This window comes from Emydura macquarii, unplaced genomic scaffold (genome assembly GCF_026122565.2).
Source record: "Emydura macquarii macquarii isolate MOO-44397 ecotype Brisbane River unplaced genomic scaffold, CSIRO-AGI_Emac_v2 contig_2636, whole genome shotgun sequence".
Taxonomy (NCBI): Eukaryota; Metazoa; Chordata; order Testudines; family Chelidae; genus Emydura; species Emydura macquarii.
This window is the reverse complement of record NW_027132773.1, coordinates 13,743,374-13,766,524: the sequence shown is the minus strand read 5'-3', so window position 1 is coordinate 13,766,524 and position 23,151 is coordinate 13,743,374. Positions and strand designations below refer to the sequence as shown.

Here is a 23,151-nt window from a genome sequence, read left to right as displayed (position 1 = left end):
CTAGTCTCTCACCATCTTTGCTGGTTTTCTTAAATCCCCAGCTTCTGGAGTCATCTGAATATATGGGAGACTTATTTTATTTTTAAGTAAATGTGTGGCCCTTATGGCTGTGGAGAAAGGCTTGAAAACATGGTCCCGGTGTAATCTAAAAGGTTCAAAAGCCGGGAAAGCGAAGACTGTAAAATGCAGTATATAAACCGCATGATTTTGACCCAATCTCATGATTGAGGGGTGGGGGAAGGGCTAAGTTCTTATTACTGAATGCCTGAAGGTGCCAATCCCGGGTCTGCCCCTCTGAGCATCATCCCTGCCAGCCAGCTCTTCTCTGGCCGGCAGCTCACACTGCCCGCACCCCACAGCCCCAGCCCTGGGATTGCTTGGGGGGCCGTGAATCTCGGGGCAGGGGGGCTGGGGAAGGAAGCTGCTTTGGGCATGTGCGAGGGCTGCGCACACGCTGCCTGCCCCCGCAGTCCTGTGTGATTGGGTGGGGGCTGCTGAGTGCGCCGGTCCCCAGCATCAATCTCCCACCCGCTCCCCTTCCCTTGGGTTTAACGGGCCGCACCGGGCCAGCGCCCCTCAGACTCCCGCCCACCGCCTCCCCGGGCTGCGGACCCGCCGCTGCTGCAGCAGCTGGGAGGCTTCCCGGCCTCCCCTCCCCACCACTGCACAGCCTAGGAGTGACATCACCCCTGTCCAATCAGTGCCCGCCGCTCCCCCCCCCCCCACCACAATCGGCCCCGCTAGGCGCGAGCCCCCAGTGCGGGCTGGGAAAGGGCGGGGCGCTGTCCCGCAGGTTGGGTGGGCGCGCAGAGCACGGCGGGGGGAGGGGGCAGGGTGCTCCTGTCCCAGGTGTTTGCAGCGGAAGTGGGGCGCCTCTAGGTGACAGTCCCGCTGAGCAGCAGCAGCAGCAGCATTATTAGTGGCATTGCACAGGTAGGACTTGGCTTGTTATTTATTTATTTATTGCATTGTGCACGGGGGGGAATATTTGCTTAACAGTAAAAATAAAAACTGCAAATGCTGTAAAATAACAGTAATTAAAAAGATCCTGTTGCATTAGCTTTTGTTCGGGGAGCAAGCACGCTGGGGCGGCAGAAACCGAATGGGCTACGGGTGACCTGGCGGGGGAGGTTCAAGGTAGGTAGATGGGGAAATATCTTGGCGAAGAGAGGCAGAGCTCGCCTGGTGCAGCGCATTCAACAGAGGGGGGGAGGGAGTTGGTGACAAGTCAACTTTCGCCTTTGGATGCAGCAGCCGAGCTACAGCGGCAGTTACAGCTGCAACGCTGATCTGTGGCAGGCATGATGATAATGTGCAAGCTGTGCTGGAGGATTAGGGGCAACCTGTGAAATGTAAATTGGTGAAAGAAGCAGGATGTCCGAGAAATCTGTGCAAATTTGAGACCAATCAACGGCCCCCTTCCTTCCCTACGTATCTTCAGGTAGAAGAAGCTCTCCTCCGTCCTCCCCCTGCAGTCCTGCCATTTCATCTCCCTAGAAAGGAAGCAGAGGATACATTTTTTCATGGCCTGAACACTTGAAACTGAACCATAATTTCCCATACGTGTGCAGAGAAGTGACTGCGAGTTAGTGGCATTTTCTGTTCACCAGTGTCTGGATTTGCAGCAGACAGAGACAGCCGAGGAGGAGGGAGACTATTCTTAGTCACTACAAGCTGGCACTAGCTGTGGATGGCCCAAGAAAGGCAGCAGAAGGTGACATATTTACTAAGAGCATTGGCCAGAATATGGAAATCAGATCAGTTTTCACAACATTTGGAAAGGCCAGTCAAGTGGACTCATGAATTACCATGCCCACCCTAGAAGATGCCTTTACCCTATATCCACTAGTATTAGTACTGGGATCTCAGAATGCCAGACACATACTATGTAATCCTTTCTAAAATGCACCTTTTTCTCTGTCACAACCCATGCCAAAAATAATAAAAATAAGTTAAAAATGCATTATACAATCTTCATTCTAAATATGCATTGGCATGGATTGGTCAAAAAGATCCAGTATGGAAGATCTATTTCTGTCATTGGTTTCTAGGAATTTTTTTGGCACATGAATGACTGTTAGGTACCTTGTGAAAAATATATCTACATTTATAACTCATCCCATTTTCACACCACTGTTGCTGCTGTGCGGGCGTCTTTCAGAGCCAGTCTGCATACACAACAAAAGATAGCACCATATCTTATTGATTTATTTGAGACAAAATTATTTGCATGTATTTATGATAATTGGTTGGAAGACCTTTTTATTACCTCTTTTTACAGTTAGAATCATATTATTTCACTTTTTGTTTTTTTTTTAAATGTTAGTTGCTTTCTTTTTCTTTGGCATTTTATATGTAAACAGCAGCAATTCACATTGACTGTAGTAACACCTGCTGATGAAAATAGGGAGATGGTTTGCGGACTTTGTCACTGCTGAGCTCCTCAAAGTCACCTCAAGAGGATGAGAGCACTTAAGTGATGCTGATCACTAAGTTGCAGAAGGAAAATGATGGCCTTTTTATGACATTTAGCATCCTGGGTGGAGAGCTATTTAATTATGTTTGAAAGCAAGAACTTCTGCCTTTGACATATATTTGAGATTATCTATGTAATTAATAAACTACAGCCCATTTAGTAATTAAAATTAACTATATCCCTTCAGCTAAGGCAGCGATACTCAGACCTCAGTAGTTCAGGAGCCAAATTAGCCATCAACATTACCCTGAAAGAGCCACAATAGTGTGAATTCATTGTTTTATTTACTATATTAATGTTCATATTTACACAGTATGACGGGAAATATTTAATTTTTTATTTATGTGTGTATATATATCTATATAATAATTCTCACAGCAAATAAGTTAGTAACTTAGTGCAATTTGATAACTTAATAGTTTAATAACAGTAAAAGCATCCTGGCTGATTAATAACTGAGATTGGATAATAATTAAATCACACAGTGTTTTAATATCATATGCTGCAAAGAGCTGCAATAGAAACGTTAAAGAGCCAATAGCAGCTCGTGAGCTGCACTCTGAGTATTACAAAGCTAAGGTATTTTTGATGGTAATTATATTAAAGCCCACAAAAATAGTCTTAAATGGAATTCCAGTTTGTGATCAGAATCCATTATGTAATTATGTCCGATGCAGAAATTTTTTTCCTAAAGAAGGCTATATATTTCTGTGCAGTGCTAGCGGAAACAGAGAATATATTAACTCACATGCATTATTTAGCATGAGTATTAGCAAATCACTTTAACATTTTTTAAATAATAATTGTACTGAAGCAGAAATTACATAAGAGCAGGAGGAAGACTTTTGTAACAAGACTGGACTTGAGAAGTTCTAAAAATCTCAAAAGTATTCCTCTCACATCACTAGTATTTTTAATGTATATTTTGCAACATAAAAATCTCTGTAAATTCATGTTTTAGTTTGATCCTAGGTGTCCATCCTTAATCAGGCAAAACTCCCACTGACTTTAATTAGAATTTTCCTTGGTTTCCAGGACCTGGTCAATAGTGCTCTTTTATTTTTTGGGGAAGTTTTTCTTTTCTGTTAGCAACAGTAACTTGGAATGATTAACAAACAGAAACTATGTTTAATGACAGGTCAGGATATACCTCATCCACTCCAAACTTAAAAGCATAGAAATAGGAAGAAGTTAAGAGAAAAGACCCCTGCATTCCTTTCCACCTTCATATTGCCTACCATGCTGCTGCTTATACAAGCTTAATTTGCCCTCTTGTGTGTATGCATTATGATACAGTCTTTAATGATGGGGTCTTTCCACAAGGCCCTGCCTCATTTAATGCACGGAATGGAGGATGCTCATTTAGGGCATGTCAATGCTGCAATTAAAAAGCTGCAGCTGGCTGGTGCCAACTGACTTGGGCTCACACTCACGGGGCTTTTTTATTGTGATGTAGGTGTTCAGGTTTGGGCTGGAGCCTGGGCTCTAGGACCCTATGTGTTGGGAGAGATCCAGAGCTTGGGCTACAGCCTGAGCCCAAATGTCTACACTGCAGTTGAACATCCCCTTTGCCTGAGACCCACAAGCCTGAGTCAGCTGGCATGGGCCAACTGCGGGTGTCTAATTGCAGTGTAGACATGTCTTTAAGGTGCTGCTACTCAATATTTTATTTTCTCTTCATTCCTAGTTATTACTACACACTGTTCAACTCTGCCCTGAAGACAGAATTCATTGCTATAGTATCTCCCAGCTTCACAAATGTATTTATACAACACCCCTATGAGATGACTGAGCATAGAAAGATTAAGGTCAAAAGTATCCAGTAATTTTAGGTGCCCAATCTGAGACACCTAGGATCTGATTTTTCAGAATACTTAGCATTATATGGCATTTCATATGTTTGAAGTTCAGCTCCCATTGACTTCAGTTTCGGCACTGAGTGCTCATCACTGCAAATCACACCGCAGGGTCTCATGTTGCTCACCCAGAAAAATGAGGAACACTCAGTTACTGACTACCTGTGAGAAGTTTGGTTTGAGTGACTTGCCTAGCATCACACAGGAGCTCTGTTAGAGGCAGAAATGGAATCCAGTTCCAAAGAGCAGCATTCAGCTGCCTTTATTTTGAGGCCATCATTTCTCTTAAAACTATCTGTTCACTCATTCACTTCCAATCTTCCCTGACTCATTCACAATACAACTTCCAACTTCTGCAACAACAAAGCAGGGGTGGTACAGATGACATCTCCTTCACTGCACAGCACTGCTCCATCTTTGGAATGGGTCTATTCTGTTTACTGAATGAGGCAGGGTCATGTGGAAAAATTGTGTTTGATCGTGTAATTAAATACTATATCATAATGCATATGCACAAGGGATAGTTGCACAGGCAGCCTTCATTCTGGTATTTCTTAACTTTTGTGAGCTTGACTTTGCAACCTTAGTAACATTCTTTCAACATATTTTTTTGTGTACGATTTCCTAGGTTTAAAAAAAAAGAAAACTGGAAAAATGGATATCCAGCATGTGGCATCATACTGACACCCATATGGGTCATCAGCGGGCTAGGAACCTTTAAGTCCACTGCACAGACCTTTGCCACTTGAGCCAATGGAGTAACTCATAGCAGTAGTAGGTTGTCATCCTGCGTGGACCAGCACCAGAAGGGGATGGGGGACACTTTGCCAGTGACTTTCACGGATATTTGCTGTCAGCAGAGGAATGGGTAGACTCAAGAATTTTGGGTTTCATTCCAGGCCCTAGAGAGGCGTGTTCTCTAGTAGGTACAGACTCTTGTGCTCTTCCCTTCAAGCATGACCATCCCATCCCATCTCTCCTGTTCCTATCTCATTCCTATCTCTTCCCACCCCAGCTCACTTAGCTTGTCCCCATTCCACACACACTCTGTGTATAAGTCTTTTTGCCCTGCCATTCCCAGTTCCCACTCCACTGCCCAGCTCCTTCTCCCCAGTCTCCTTCCCCAGCCAGTCCCAGTTTTCCCTTCACACTCAAATGCCTCATCAGGTCTGTCTGCCTCTCCTCATTGATTCTCAGACCTACTCTACTTGACAAGTCTGCCGCCTGGCTCCTCATTGGACTCAGTCTCCCCTGTTCCTCAGTTCCTGTCCCCAGCTCCTAGTCCCAGTTTCTGTGCCTGGCTCCCTAGGTACCTAGCCAGTCCCACACTCCATCCCTACCCCTAAATCCCATTCTTCTGTTCCCCAAAGCCCCCAGCAGTCTTCAGTCCCAGTTTTTGCCTCCCCAGGCTCTTCTCCCCATCTATTTCCTCCCATTCCCCCCAGGGCTGTTGCTTGTCCCATCTGCATTTGAATCAGAGAACTTCTTCTTTCACACTGCCTGAGGCCAGCAGCAGTCTTTCAGAACACAGGAGAAACAGGCTCCCTGCTGTTAGTTCAGGTGCCCCGATCCAGGCCTGGCACAGACCGCAGCAGCCCAGAGCTGCAGTTGCAGGGAAGTCCTACTCTGCCCCAGGCTGGAGCATGCTCATGTGGTTGGAATCTGGGGGGAATTTAGCTGCTAAGATGTAAAAATTCTCTACTGAACATGTGTGATTTCAATTCCCTGCTCCAAAGCCTGGGGACACTAGAACTTTTGAAACAAAAGGTTGCTAGAATTCTTTAACATGGGCAAAATAATGTATTTTTCTCTAGCTGTATTCTTGGAAACAGCTGCACTGTTTTGGCTGAAATTCTCTAAAAAAACAAATTTAGCCTGATGAAGACATCTGTCAGGGACAGTTTCAGCTCAAATGATTAAAATTTGGCAAAATTATAACAACTGAAAACAGGGCTTATAATGAAAAGTGTTTATTTATAGGCTGTGCTGCCAGCCCCTGCCCAGAATATCAACTGATCAGCACATGAGTGTCACATTCTGTGTATTTGGGAACTTATTCTGTTTTATCTCTGTTGCGTTCACTGTTACTCTTTTGAAAGTTTCACAGGAATAGCTACTCTGTCAAATGCGCTATGTTTGCTATTTGCCATTATAATCATTATAAAATGCTATATAGACAAATGCTACCTATACATAACTGAAACCATTTGGCAAATGAGGAGCAACAATGTGAAGAAAGGACCAGTCTGAGGTTATACCTACACTGCACACTAAGCCCGGGCTCTCTCACAAATCAGTCTGAGTTGGGTCAGCAAGCACTCAGGACTTGCTAGAGGGTAGGTCAGAGCCTGAGTCTCACCATGACTTGGGTTGAAGCCCTTTCATTTTGCAATGTGGATGCAGCTCAAGCCACTGATATGAATCAGAAGGTCTGCAAAGTACAACGTGGACATATTAGCATGGCTGTGAGGCCTGGGTCCAGCAATTGTAAACCCAGATGTACAGTGCAGTGTGATGCTCAAACATGGGCTTGGAAACACCACATCCACAAGCCCAAGTCTGTAGTGTGCAGTGTAGACATACCCAGTGTATTGAGATTTCTTCCAAAAGTGGTGCAAAGAAAGGTGAGAGAATCCAGTGAAAAATTACCTGAACAGGTGATTTTTGAATACTTACATTTTTTAGAAATCCTTTTTTCATCAAAGCAACATGAAAAAGTAAAATACTGTTCATAGTTTGCAGTCTATGTTTTTGTTTTTTTGACATTTCAATGAGATTTTTTTAACAAAGCAAAACTTTAAACCTCCTGTTAAACTAAAATCTCCACCATGGAGGAGCTACCACTCCCCTATACTATCTTGTTGTCATGACAAGCAGGCGCTTTTTAATATGGTGGGGTATAGTTTTCAACAACTATTGCTGTAACATATAACTCTGTTTACAGATTTATTTATTTCTCTAAGAGAAAAATAAGAAAATAGTAATCTTGGGCAGCTGTGCTGTATGTGTATTCCAAGGCGAGGAGTGGGGGCAAAAAACCTAGCTGGCTTCAGAACTGGGCTTGATATATTTATGGAGGGGGGAGGGTACGATGGGACAGCCTAGGTTTGCAATTGACTGATCCTTAACTACTGGTGGTAGATATACCAATGGCCTGTGAAGGGATGTTAAATGGGGTAGGTTCTGAGTTATTACAGAGAATTTTTTCTTGGGGGTCTGGCTGGTGAGTCTTGCCCACATGCTCAGGGTTTAACTGACCGCCATATTTGGGGGTCAGGAATGAATTTTCTCTCAGGGCAGATTGGCAAAGGCTCTGGGGGTTTTTCGCTTTCCTCTGTAGCATGGGGCACGGCTCACTTCCTCGTGGATTCTCTGTACTTTAAACCATGATTTGAGGACTTCAGTTTCTCAGTCATAGGTTAGAGGCTTATTACAGGAGTGTGTAGGTGAGATTCTGTGGCCTGCATTATGCAGGAGGTCAGACTAGTTGATCAAATTGATCCCTTCTGACCTTAGAGTCTATGAGTTACCTATAGTTATTCACCTCAGAAAGTATGTGCAAGTATTTCAGTATCTACATAATTTTCAAATGAACTCAGCAGGGCTATAGATACGATTTTTAAAAATAAGAAATACACAGCTTAATATATATGACAAGGTTGTATTTTTTCAAATGGTCTTTTTTCTTTTAAGTTTGACACCTATCCAGCCAGTTTGTCTGTTGCTCCTTTCTAATGGAGTAGCATGATCTTGTGGTTAAGGCACAGACCTGAGTTTTGTTCCCAGCTGTATCACAGACTTCATGTCTGAGCTTTGGCAATTCATTTAGACCCCAATTCAGCAAAGTACTTAAACACATGCCTAACTTCAAGCAAAAAGTAGTTATATTAACTTAAAGTGTGTGTGTGACTTGAAGTGAATGGCACTACTCGTTGCTTAAGGTTAGTGATGTGTGTGCATTAGAGTGTTATTTCTCTGTGCTTTAGTTGTCCTTACACAATGGGGATGATACTCTTCAACAATAATTTGATTTAGTTTGTTTGTAAAGAGAAATGGAAGGCATTATATTGGGCTGCTAATCAATCTCTTTTGAACAGCAGCACCTGAATTTGAATATGCAGGCTATGCCAATGTGCACAACTTTTAATTTGCTCTCTGAAATATTTCTTATGACAAACTGAATTCGTATTATCCTTCTCATCAGGATTTTTATTTAACACACTGCTAGTTGCTGGTTGCACTCACTGTGTTATTCTTTATGTTATACTGTCTACTTTATGGGAGTTTGTGTATTAAGAAGGCAATGGGTTGGCCAACGTGTGTTCAGATGTCAAGCTTCATTTACAGAATATCAGACAGATTTAATGTTCATACCAGAATATAATCTCTTCAATTCTGTTTTTTTTTTTTTTTTTTTTTTAAAGCGAGGATTACATTTATTTTTATTCTTGGAACTGTAGTTTACTTTTCTGTAACTTGTATTTTTCAAACAAATATGTATCCATTTATTGTCAAGCTATATAAATATTTAAAACAAAACATTCACTGAATAATATTAATAAATGTAACAGGTTTGTAGTGTTTCCCTGAAATATCCTACCCTGTTAGTATGTGCTGATTCTACTGGCTGACTGAGGCAGGTGACTCATTACCCTACCCGTTAAAGGGATGTAGAAGTGGCTCTCTGTGCAGAGAGGATCTAGAGCAGTGAACTTCACTATTTTTCAAGTGAGGGCCACTTTGGCAAAAAACCTTCAATGTGAGAGCCACATCAACTATTAAATTAACACGTTGGTTACTATGGTAATATTACGGTTATTATACAATGGATATACTTAGATGTACTTATCGGCGCACATCGTGCCATATGGTCAATGTGACGTGTAAAGAAGGCAGAATTTGATAGGCTCGGTACATATTCTAATGTTAAAAATAAAATAAATTGGGATATAAACAATTAGTCAGGGAGCCACACTTAGGGTCGATGGAGCTGCCACTGGCTCCCGGGCCTTGCAATGAAGAACACTGATCTAGAGTGTGACCTTGAACTGTCCTGAGGTGGGAACCCTAGTAACAGCCAAGCCTGGTGAAGAAGGCTTAAGGTAAACTATATATTATTAAACCTATTCCCTTCTTGGGGTTTCATTTTGTAGTTTTCATAAAGTATGGACTGAGTCTGAGAGCTGATTGATACTGTCGCTTCCTTATCTCTTCTTAATACTGCCATGATTTTATAAATAACATTGCAATCTTTTTCAAAGCACTCTTTTCTCACTCAGTTTAAGTAATGCAAAATTGAATATTGGATAATACCATTGAGACATGGCATTTTTGGGGCTTTTCATCTTCAAGTATAATTGCATAGTAGGAGAACTATAAGAAACATGTGTACCAAGGAATGCCAATACACAGCTGCCGAACAGGTGGGCACCAAATCTTTGGTGTTGTGATAAGATTACCAGTGATGGACATAAAACGAGTACTAAGAACTTAGTCAGAAATAGATGTGGGTGGCTCTTGATCTGCAAGGAGGCCCCAATCCTTTGCAATTTGCAATGATGAGAAATATCAGAGCTGCGATAAGAGAAAATAGATACAGCCTTACATCCCAAACATTGCTTTAGAAGGAGAGTTTCTGGTAGACATCCAGAATCCTATCTCCTACTTTTCTTGTAACTTAATGTCCACTTCCCTTGATGGAGGCAGCTATTTAGTCTTGCCAAATAGTTGTCTGTGTGTCCCAAAATGAGATCATATGGAGTATATGTGTATGTTCCCCCATAAATAAAATGTTGCACTGTTTGAAGGTCAAAATTGCATATTTGCCTTTACCTACCATGTGGATTAGTAGGCTCTTAGTGCATATTACAAGAAGTGCACCAAGAGTTTACTGATAGCCTTCTAAGGCCTGGTCTACACTGCTGCTGTCATGCAGTTGCTGTACTGCGGTGTCGCCACTGCACTGCGTCGATGGGATTCCCTCCAGTCGACACAGCCTTACTCCTTTTGGGGGGTGGATTAATGGCATTGAACGGAGAGCACTTCTGGGATCGATTGAGCAGGTCTCCATAGCCCACTTAATTGATCCCGCAGCATCGATCCCTGCAGCCCCGGCAGTGTAAACATACCCGTAGGTATCTGCTGACATGGCTTATTGCTGTTAGAATATGACTCCTTATTTTTCTCTTCAAATTAAGTTGTAGTTTATCCTTCCAATGTGAAAAGTAGTTCCTAGCAAGGGAAAACAGAAAAAAGTGATATCTCTATTTCTATAGGTAGAGAGAGATACTTTTTCTCTACAATCTTGAATATATTTATTTGATGATTTTTATAACCATCTGTGACATTGGTCTCCAGGGGAACTATACTGAGATAGCTTAAACAGGGCAAACTGCAAAGAATGGGGCAGGCAAAGCCCTAAATACTGGTGGTTTTTCTTCCATCAGATATACCAAGCCAGCAACAGAGAGGTTCTCATGACCTCACTGGTCATTCAGTAGACAAAATACAGTTCCCTTAAAACTATCCAGCCCTTTGACTAGCACCCAGACAGCCAAGTAAAATATGATGGGGATTACTGAAAATCTTTATCCATCATGTGTAAAAAAGTTCTACCAATCCCAAAGGATTGGACACATTACCAAACAGGTCAATGAATAGTTCAGATCTTACCCAAATACATGCTTAAAGCCAATGCTTATTAACTAAACTAACATTTATTTTAAAAAAAGGAAAGCGAGTAATGGTTAAAATATATACACAGATGAAAATAAAGCTCTTTGATCAGTTTCAAAGTAGAGATGATAACTGAATTACAAAGTTCTTAAATTGCAAAGTGTTTGAAATTATCCAAACAGCTTGGAGGCTATCAGTCCTTGTTTAGAGCTTCTTTGTTAGAAATCCAGTCTAGAGAAACAAAGACTAAATAGTCTGTGTGCAGAGTTTGTTCAAATTCTCCCATGAGAATTAGCAGGGTGATTCCAGGCTGGTGCTGGGATCTCAGTCTTGCGATCCAATCTTTCCCTGACAAGTTTGGACAGATATGAGATAAAAAGGATCAGTCCACTATATTCTTTTATAGATCCATGCAGGCTGACTGATATTTTCTTAACAGCAGGTGTCTCCTTGAACAATTAATAGATGATTACCTGGGATTCTGAAGTATCATCTCCTATGTCCTGTGCACACTGGTAACTAGTTACATTACACAAGGTAACTGGCCATTTACAACCTTTTACAGGTATTTATACTTAAACTTCAAAGAGAAATACAAACAATAGTATTGTTACATTCAAAGTTCCATCTAAATACAAATAATAGCATTGTTACATTCAAAGTTCCATCTAAATGTTCATATGTTTCTTTTGAACTCTTAATCAATAGAACAGTAATAGACAGGAAAGCAGTTTATCTACACTGCTAACCTCTAACGAGATATGTAAACAACATCAAATACTACCAACAATACACTTGCCTATCAAAGCTCTAGTCTACTGTTGAGGAATGACCCTCACTCCCATTGTATTTTCCTATAATATATCTTTAAAGGTCAGATTTGGGTAATGCAGTTTGTGAAGTTGTTTGGCTTTTTCGGGCTTAGTGTCACACCATCTTTCTTTGTTTTTAATAAAGGTTATCTAAACTCCTTCTCTCCATTTCACTGTCACCAGAAGCCCACCTCCATTTTCATCATCCTTTTAAAACTCAATATTTAAAAAAAAAAAACAAAACTTTGGAATACTGAACAGTTTACTGTTTATTTTTCACTAGAAAAGGAGTTAAAAGTGGCTTAAAGGACCACAGACTGCTGCTGAAATGGCAGCTTCCAACTTTGAGAGTTGGACATTTTTTTAAATTGTCATTTTTCCCTTCATCCCATCACTCTGAGCTCTCCCTCCAGAGCTTCTCTTTACCCCTCACCCTTGTTATCTTTGGCTTTTATGCCTCCACATTTTTCCCATCCCCCAATTTTATAATAGGCATAGGGATTTTTGTGTATGATTCAGTGAAAAAGGTCTCCATAATCTGCCATTGGGACTTGGTACACATCTGTGACATCATCAGAAAGACATAATTAGTTGATCAGAATATGGCGTCAGACCAACAGAGTCCACAGCCAGACTCTAATATTAGAAGTTCTGTGCTTTGATATTAAAAATATATATTTAAAGTCACAAATAGTAGAGTAGCTAACATTGAAATTGCATGTGAAATCCTAGAAAGGAGATTTATTGTCTGTATCTCATCTTTCTCCTACCTTCTACATGACTCTCTTATACACTGCATTTGAACAGTGTGACATCTGCTAGTCATGGCAACAAACATCATCACTACAGGAGAACTAGTGAAACATTGCCAGTGCTGACTTTCGTTCCAATTACTGGGGTGATAGATAGCTCAATGATATTTGGCTACTTAAACATCTTCCATTTCAGTTTTGCCTTAGGTTTTGCAGGACAAACACAGTACAGTTAAAAAAAAAAATCAGTCTAGCAGAAACAGACTACATTCACAGTTATGGCATTTTGAATACTGAATATGACCTTTGAAGACCCTGGTTCATCATCCCAGTTCATTACATCTTTTATTTTTTAATGTAGACCTGTTTAATTGGAGAGGTAAGTTTTTATTTGTACCAAGGTTATTGGTGCATTTGCTGAAAAATGAATCTTTCATTATACCGTCCTATGTGCCAGAAATGTATCCAACTTTTATAAACGTCCTGGTTATCTGCACAGTACTTAAATTCAAATAGCTCAGTGATACAATGGATTCCGTTAATTCTTTATTAGCTTTCAAATGTAGTCAGAGTTAATTTCTTCTTGAGCAGAATAGCCAGTAATTGTAAAATTAGAGTATGAATAGCATAGGACAAAAATATTTCAAATAACAATGAATTTTATAATGAAAACCCATCACTTAATAATCAGACTGATCAGGACTTACCAATTCACCAGTGCTACCAGTATTGATACATTATATACATTATGTTCATTTGTGTGTATGACATCAATACAAATATCACTCAGATATGTGATCGTGACCTGTGTGAATCTGCATCTTTTATTAGGACGGTGATTATATCTTAAAGAGAATGTTATCTGTCATTAACTCCAAAACTGAGAGAAGAAAAGCCCTGTAAGGCAAGGAGAAACAGACCTTCTTTGTTTAGGATTCATGGCATAGTGTTAATATAGAGTACTTATTACTTCATCAGACTAAAGTTGACAGCATGGACTCCTGACTAATCATCTGTTTGTTAGCAAATAAGCCATATTTTCATATACTATATAGTTTTTTTAAGGCTTTGGTTCTTTGGTAATTACCTAGTTTTAAGATATTTGAGAAAATGTCATTTAATACCTCCAGTGTGAGGTTTGCATTGCCACCTATCTTTGAAAATCAGCCACTATATTTGGGCATGCACGTACAGTACTTGAAGAGCAAAATGCTCAAAAATCAGAGGATAGGCTAGCATGAAGACTGCTATGTAGTATTGTTGTTTGAGTGATAAAAGAGTGTTATATCAATGATCTGTTCCTAAAGTAATGAGTTTGGCCATTAATAACCCTAAAAACAGAATTTTGAGCTAAATGTTGCATAGAACATTATTAAGCAAACAGAACAGGTATATAAATATAATCTTTGGCCATTTGAAATAGCAAGTTCTTTTCTTATAGGCACCTTTTTCATTCAATGCAAGAATTACTAACTTGTTCTAGAGATTCTCTTGAGATCTGCACTGCACTGTCTTTTAAAGGAAAAATTAAACATTAAACCAATATTTGAAACAAATAAAGAATTATATGGGCTTTACAAACATATGAGTAAGAGCAAGTTAAATTTTGTTAACCTACTTCAGTATGTTAAATAATGGAGTGGTTTAAAAATCTCTCTTTTAAAAACAGGGTAGCATTTAGGCTGTAATAGTGATAGTTTTACCATTTAAGAATACTTCAGACTAGTGGAGGATTTTGGAATAAAAAGATTTGAATGTATTTTCACATACCAACACAGATCTGAGTGATACTTGTATTGATGTCATACACACAAATGAACATAATGTATATAATGTATCAATATAGCACGAGTGTATTGGTAAGTCCTGATCAGTCTGATTATTAAGTGATCGGTTTTCACTATAAAATTATTTGTTTGTTATTTGAAATATCATGTGGTTATGCTACATAATGTTAGAGCTAGCAGGAAAGCAAAACTACTGAGAGTAAAGATAAATTTGCATTTATTATGTGTATGAAACACAGTAAAAGATAAATCTGACATTCTGACTTGATCAAATATATTTGTTGTGAAAATCAGAAAGCCTTGACTCTGCTTCTCAGAATGGCAAGGAATAAATTTCTGTAGCATAAGCATACAGAAAGATTTGTAGTTAAAACAACCCAAGGACTGTCATAAAGCACAGCTGTTTTAATTTCTGTTCAGTCTTTTTTATTGTTAAACATTTTGTGGGTTTCTGCAAATCAGCTGACCCTGTCTTTAAATATGGTTGAACCATAAAAACTTGTTTTTTTTCCCTTTGTTTTGGGATCGTATTTGAAGATCTCAGACCATGTGGATAATCCCCTCCTGCTCCTCCCCTACCCAAAATGATTAGCCTCACTTCCGTCAAGCACACGTTAAGTGCATATGACCAAAAAATAGGTTTGTTAATTTATAATGATTAATTCAAAATTACAGCAGTTTCAACTGTTCAATTCCTGGATTATTCTTATACCAAAAGCATGAGAGTTCAAGATGGACAGTAATGTTGGTGTGCCAGCTAGGGGTACTGCTCAAATAACTATATTTCATATTTACATTGTCTCTATCTTATCTACATTCACACCATTATGATTTAATGGCATTGTAACCAATCACAAGTTGGTTAGGTTCTTGACAGTGTTGCTAAGTGACAGCTTTTGTGGTCAGCTAAAACCTGCATGTAGTGCTATATTTTTTTGCTAGGTCTACATTGATGTTATATGCTGGTTTACTCAAATCACACTTGCTGATACTTGTGTGCCACAGAAGTTTACATTGACATGAGAGGAAAGGCGAATACACAGGGAGTTTACATGCACTTCTGGCTGCTGCTCAGACAAATCATGTTGCGTTGCACAACTGGGAAACTCATGAAAACCACTTGGCATGTCAAAGTTCTTGTTCTCGTTGTTTTTCAATATAATATCTTAAGTGTTATAGGCACTTTATGTAGCAGAAATATGTAGTTTGCAGCTTTCTGTATAGTGGTATCTATGGATCAAATAATCATAATGAAGAGCATACAGTAGCACCTGAAATGTAATTAATTCTTCTACAGTTAGGCACATAACTCTAGATGATCATTTGTTGCCCAGCGAACCTATAGTACATTGTTTCTCAACCTTTTAAGTAGCAAATACCCCCTAACTTCTGAAAATTTTAATAAGTACCCCAACTTTCCATGGGATTTTATATTTACAGACTAATGTGTGCCATATATTGGAAGAAGGGCTGAGTATATAAGTCTGTGATATGACAGATCTAGTGTGGGTAGGGTTACCATCTTTACACCAGGGGTGCACAACTCAAATATGTACCTCAGCTAGAGGTGATGTTGACCAAAGATAGGAAGCTTTGAGTGGCATGCCAATGCTGGAGAATATAAAGTGCCATGCAGTGTGCGGCATACCAAATTTTTTGCCATAGATTTGAGAGAGACAGGGAAGGATGGCGAGAGAGAGAGAGAGGAAAAGAGGGTGAGAGAGACAGAGACAGGGAAGGAGGGCATGTCTGCAGGAGTGGCAGTGGGTGAAGGGAGTGTTTTGACCTGTAGTTCAGAGATAAAAAGATACAAGGACGTAGTCAGACACATGCAGCAACATGCTGAGACACACACACGTGCAGGCAGACATGGACGCGCGCACACACACACACACACACACACACACACACACACACACACAAATAGGCATACAATAATTCAGAATGTAAGATTTATTCTTTTTTATTGAATTTTACAACAGTTTTTGAAACAAAATAACGCATGAATCATAAAAATTATAAACAGTTAAAAACAATATAACTCAAACATTTATATTAATAAAACTCTCTAAACATAGGTATCTTTGTGACTGGAACTGATATTCCCCCTCTAGAATTGTTCTACAAATATGGGACTGGACTTTTTGCTAGTTTTAACAAAATAACATAAAAATAAGTTCTTGTAAGAACTGGATTTAATGAGAAACTTGGGCCTGTTTGGATGACATAAGCATTCCAAATCTCAGTTTTTAAACTACTTATTGCTACTATCAGATAATTTTCCGGGCAGAAACGGTTTCTTATTTTACTTTTTTGCCCAGTCAAGTGCAAGAAACTGGTCTCACACAAATATATTGTGGCAAATGGGAGAAGCTCTGTGAGAGCCATGTTTCTCAGCTGTAGGTATTCCCATTTCATTTTCTGCCAAAATGCAGGGATGTCACCCAGTCTCATGCTCTGCATCCTCTGCAATGTCCTGTCCATGCAAAGCTCAAAAAGTTTTTTCTTCATGCTTTCTGGAATCCCTGCTTGTTCAATAGTGCTGTCATTAAATGGATTCAAAATCCACAGTTTCTGTAGATCTTCATGCTCTTCAACATTAGGGAAATATGTTCAGAGTTTGACTCCAGATTTGCCAAGTGTTCTTTAATATTTTCTTTCACACCTTCATTCTGAGTGATTTAGTTTTCTTCACAGAACTCTGAGAGCTGTGGAAATGAAACAAAATTTCCACATAAAACTCTATTTTTTCCAGAACCTCAACTTTTTTCTAAAAGCTCTTACTTTGTCATGCAATATACATATATTTGTGTTGTATCCTTGAAGCTGAAGGTTCAAGTTATTGATTTTACCAAAAATGTCACAGAGAGGCTAATTTGCAAATCCATACTTCATCTTCAAAGTGCTGTAAGAATTCAGATTTCATATCTCTGAGGAAGACAGTAACTTCATATCTCAACAACAGGCGATTCAACAACATTCTACATGAGAACCACCGAACTTCAATGTGAAGAAGTACGGTGATATGTTCAGATCCCATGTCACGGCACAGCTATTGGAAAAGATGTGAATTCAAAGCCCACACTTTTATGAAGTTTACAGTTTTCACGGCCGTTCCTAGCACGCTGTTTAAATCTTCATTCAGTCTCTTTGCAGCCAGTGCCTGTTTCTGGATAATACAATGGTTCCACTTGTTTGAAGGATTTATAGTTTTAAGTGAGTAACAAGACCACTTCATTGACCTACCATTCCTGCTGCTCCCTCTGTGCACAGACACACACCACTCCCATGACAATCCATTTTTTACAGTGTGCTCATTTAAGATCTTAAAAATGTCCTCTCCTGTTGTTCTTGTGTCCAATTCTTTGCAGCCATATATTTGTTCCTATATTCCTTGCTCATCTTTATCATCAATGTATCTGACAAACATCATCAATTGTGCATGGTTGGATACATCCGTAGATTCATCAATCTGTAAAGCGAGCTGTTTTTTCTGGATGATTTTTTCTGAAATTTGTTTAATTATGTCTTCTGCCATGTCATCAGTTCTTCTTATCATGGTGTCATTTGAATGTGGGATGGTTTTAATTTTATGTACTTCTGTTTTGCAAAACATGATTTCAGCCATTCTGATAGCAGCGGGAATGACAAGGTTCTCAGCAGTGGTATGTGATTTCTTCATTTTTGCCACCATGTGTGCAATTTTAAACAACGCTTGTAAAGCTTGTTTAGGGATGGCAGAGTACAGTTTCATAGCAGCACTTGATTTTTTCAAACTTTCACATTTTCTTGCAGAAAAAGTCTATTGATTTGTCCTTCGGATCAGATGTCTCATTGCAGATCACACACAGTGTAATGAAGGTATACCTCTGTTTTTGTAAACCTGAAAGCCAGATAACTGGGATCGTAGCTACGTGCTTTATGAACCTGTGAAGTTTTTGTACTTTCATTGCTGATGCTTTTTTTTCTCGAAACATGATCCTTCTTGTTGCACATTTGTAAGGGAACTACTTTCTTTTAAGTCTGAAGTCTTCCTTTTTACAAGAAAATGATCCATTTTAACACCCTCACAATCAGTAAAATTAAAACAGTAACACAAGCCCAGTTACATTCAAACACTAAAAGTGGAAACTACAGCAGACTGGCATGTGCTTAAACTCTGAGAAACACAGTCTTTCTCCCTTTACTGCTGGACAACTGTATTTCTCGTAAAGCAGGAGAGTTCTGAGTTCTGCAGTGCTGTGTGGCTGTGGCAGATCACAAAATCCCCTGCTCTTTCTCCCCTCCTTCCTCCTCCCCTTCCTCCATAGGAGCAAAGGTCAGCGCCAGTCAATCACTATGGCCTGATGGCAGGGGTGACATGATGTTCTCCTCTCATAGGTGGGAACTTGTGAGGTATGAGCAGGCACTAGCAGCCCAGAATGGATAGCAGCGCTCCCCATGGCCATCTCTGGGGGGGTGCAGGGCTGGGACAAGTCACACTGTGTGTGCCCTTCTTAACATTTTTAAACTGGTAAAATCTGGGGCTGTCATAGTTGTCAATTTCACTGCTCAGCTAGAACAGTGACATTGACAAGTTTTCTGGGCACTGGGTTTTGAGCCGGGGAGAGGGGCTGCCACTTGGGCAAGTTGCAGGTGGCTGCTGCCTGGCTGTCCGCCTGGGAGGTGGGCGACTGCCACCCAATCCAAGCTGGGGCAGAGGAGGCTTCCATGTCAGCTGGGACCCAGGGATGTGGGCGGGCGGCTGCTGCCCGTCTTCATGCTGGGGCGCTGGAGGCTGTCCCTCAGCTTGGAGCCAGGGCGCGGGTGGCTGCCGCCCAGCTCGCATGGCACAGGAGGCTGCCACCAGGCTCCCAGCTGGAAGCTGTGACCTGGCAGGACGTGGGCAGATGCCTCCCACCTTTCCCAGAAGCCAGCGGCTGCTGCCTGTGTCACAGCTGGGAGCTGTGACCGGGTGGGAAGCGGAGGGCTGCCACCTGCCTTCCCCAAGAGCCGGTAGCTGCTGCTCGCTTCCCAGCTGGTAACTGCAACTGGGTGGGAAGCAGGCGACTGCAGCCCGGCTTCCCAGGACTGTGTCTGCTGCCACCTGCCTCCCAGCTGGGAATTGTGACTGGGCGGGAAGTGGGGGGCTGCCGACCGCCTTCCCCAGAAGCTGGGGGCTGCTGCTCAGTTCCCAGCTGGGAGCTGTGACAGGGCGGAAAGCGAGTGGCTGCATTCTGGCTTCCCGGGACTGTGGCAGCTGCCACCCGCTTTCCAGCTAGGACTGGGTGGGAAGCAGGGGGCTGCTGCCCGCCTCTCCTTCACTGTGTTTTTCTCCGGGTACTCGCTGCCTGTGTCTTGTGTACCCCCAGGGGGTACGCGTACCACAGGTTGAGAAACTATGCTATAGTATAAATAGTCACAATTTGCTGTCAGTATACTTCTATTTCACCACTCAGATCCTAAACTAAATGTTTGTAAGCAGGGTGCAATTATGCATAAACTTTCAAGCATTGTGAATCTACAATTTTCATACTTTTATGAATCTGAATTCTGGTGATGCTAATTTTAAAACCAATTGCATCACTGCATTTTTTTTAAAGACATGTCCCCAAATCAAGAATAGAGGGTTTGGATCCTTTAGCCCGTTGTGCATTACTTAAAATCTAAATAATATACATGTGTAAGATAACAACAATATACAGACATCTTATTTTCCTCTCTGATTTTAATTGTTTAGAAATTTAGAGGCACTGTAATTTGAAAACCAACAAACAGTTGGATGACTGTTTCTTGCTTGGAAGCATGTCCACTAATTCATTGCTCAGGTGCTGGGTGTTTTACTCTTTGTGCAAATCAAACATTGTCCTGTCAACCAAGAGTATTTATTTGTAATGCTACATACCTTATATCATTTTAAATAGGCACATGCTGTCTGGTTATGGACTGGCCAGCAAAGAGAACGTTTAGGAGCAATTTCTGATAAATATTCTCTTTGCAGGACAGTCCATAACCAGGCAGCAAGTTCTTATTTTAAATTATGTAAGGTATGTACCATTGGAAATAAATACCATTGATTGATGGGTCTGTGTCTTGTTCTGTACACATCGAGTACATGGGTAATGGATGAATAGAATCTGCCTCCAAGCAAGAAGTATTCGGCTTTTTAAATTTACTGTCTCCCCAAATTACAAAACAATTCAAAGGAAAATCTGTGAGGAAAAATGTGGCAGTTTATGTACCTATGGTTCTAATCTTACAAAATTTACATTTTGGAGCTCTAACTGACATAGAGAATAATTAGAGTTCTGGCTTCATAAAATACAGAGCAGTATTTAGTAACATTTCCTTGACAATTAAGAAAAATTACCCTGCTCAGTACAGTTAGGACTTTTGGATCATCACTAGACCGCACATCATGGCAGTACTTCCTGGAAGAAGACAATGAAATATATGCCTTTCAACTCTTAAACTCAATTACAGTAGAATCTGTATACAGGGGAGTTACAGGAGAATATTTATCAGCTAATAGAAATAGCCCTTTTAACCTCTGCCATCCAGCCATTAAACATGAGCTGGACTGGCAATCCCCATATAGAAAAGGCCTGTAGTATTTAATAGAAAATGACAATCTTTGTACAGGTTTTTGGAATCTCCTATAGACTTGAAAGAAAAGTATACATCTGCAATATCATTCTATAGGATGTTTCAAAATACATATAGAAAGGCTATATATATTCTCTATTTCATTCTGTAGGTTTTTAAGAATATTTCCTTTTTTGATTTTATCCTTATTAAATTCTGTATGACCTTTCCCATAAGGGTCTATACAGGGAAATGATAAACACATGCACTTATTTCTTCATATTTTAATATACTGTCTGTACCATTACTTTGGAAAACAGTGACAGTTGTTCACATTATCTAATGCACAATTCATGGAGTAGATTCATCTGTGACCACCTCTGAAAGTACCCCAAAAAATGAAAACAAAAGAAAATCTGCTACCAGTTCAAGATAATTATTGCATACATTCCTATATTAAATATAATAACATGACCAAACCCAGTACAAGCTTCAAATATATTAGCAGACCATGATAAAAACTTTTCCAAGTTCAGAAGAAATTAGTGAATTTAACTCTCCTAAGCAAATCCAATCAGATGCTCTTGCTGATTAAGTGTACTCAGTCTATATACCTTTGACACATTCTTTCACTCTGGTGACTATAAAGTAAATACTTCTTTCTTAACCATGACTAGTCAGTTAGTGGTGTGATATCTTGTATCCATTTGATTATCTTTACTTAAATTTTTGTATTCATGGACATTTCCAGATCTTCCACACTGTCTCTAGCATTTATCTGACTTTTGGTGTATATTTAAGTCAGCCTCTCAAAGATCATACCGTTGCTGCCGATTAATTTATGTTATGTTTCAGCCAGTATATGAGAGAGCCCCTTATGACCAGCAAGTCATCTTCATCAGTCTGAATTTCTTCATTTCTCCCACTTATCTGGGGATGGATATTTGATAAAGAAGCTTTTCCCAGTAAGTGGGCAAAATAATGAAAGAGAAGCCTGGTACTCATTGCTGGAAATATAACTTTCTGAATCCTCTTTTAACACATAACAATTATAACAATAAGCAGCTATTGGATAGCAAAGCTATGTTATTACATATAGATAAATGGAAAGAACTAAAAATTAGAGTGGAAATTCTGGTTATCCAAGTCTAAAAGGCTTCTTAAAAAAAAAAAAAAAAAAGCTGCTGACAATAAAGGAAACCGTTTTAGTTCATTTTCCTATATCAGTGACCCAAATCTTTTGGAGTAAATTGCCCATTATCCCATATGTGTTTTAATTTGTTTTCAACATTTTTTAGACTGTTTCCCTTACGTATTTGATGGTTTGAATTTGGGATGGGGAATTTTGTTGTTTTTACACTATAATTAGCTGCAAAACAATATACATGACTGCATTTCTGTTTTTTCTTTCTTGATCCAATGACAGTAGGCAGGTGCTTAGCTCCCAGTAAGTAAGGCCTGGTCTACACTGGCGACGTAGGTCGATGTAAAGTCACTTACGTCAACTACATACGCCTGCGTCTACATTGGCACCACTGTTAATTCGAATTAAGTCGCCTCGAAAATTGACTTAATAAGACCACTTCTGTAAGTGGGGTAGTGCCTAATTCGAATTTGTTAATTCAATTTAGTGTCAGTGTAGACACAACTTCACTTAAATCGAATTAATTGACCTCTAGAATGTATCCCAAAATGCCCCGTTGTGACCGCTCTGGGCAGTTGCGCTGTGCTGCTCTGTGGTCACGCTACCAGGAAATGTCCCCTCCCCTCAAGCCCCGGGAAGATTTGAATTTTCATTTCCTGTGCTGCCAGCGTGGAGAAAGCTTTGTCACTGTTCTCCGCATGTCTACTGGAACGCCCAAACGTGTTCCAGCATGGAGTCGACCAGAGGTCTTAGATCTCATTGGCCTGTGGGGCGAGGATTCCGTTCTGGCTCAGCTCCGAGTCAGCAAAAGGAATCTGGACAATTAGGGGAAGATATCCCAGGGCATGCTGGAGAAGGGACACAAGAGGGATGCTTAGCAATGCCGCATGAAGATCAAGGAGCCTCATCAGTCATATCAGAAAGTCAGAGAAATTAACAGCCAGTCTGGCTCCTCGCCCAAAACATGCCACTTCTATGATGAAGTGCATGCAATTCTCGGTGGCGATCCCACCATTGTGCCGCCCCGCAGCATTGATCCCTCTGCTAGGTCACAGTCCATGGACAATGATGAGGACTCCGTGGAC

The 23,151-nt window shown here is 40.4% G+C and overlaps 1 long non-coding RNA gene across 1 annotated transcript in view; it reads left to right on the top strand.

The window, feature by feature from the left end:
* Positions 1–832: 832 nt before the first annotated feature.
* Positions 833–23,151, top strand: part of LOC137163658 (uncharacterized) — a 116,672-nt gene continuing 94,353 nt past the window's right edge. The window contains exons 1-2 of the long non-coding RNA XR_010922765.1: positions 833–933; positions 1,442–1,714. This is a non-coding gene — a long non-coding RNA (uncharacterized lncRNA). The remainder of the gene's footprint in view (positions 934–1,441; positions 1,715–23,151) is intronic.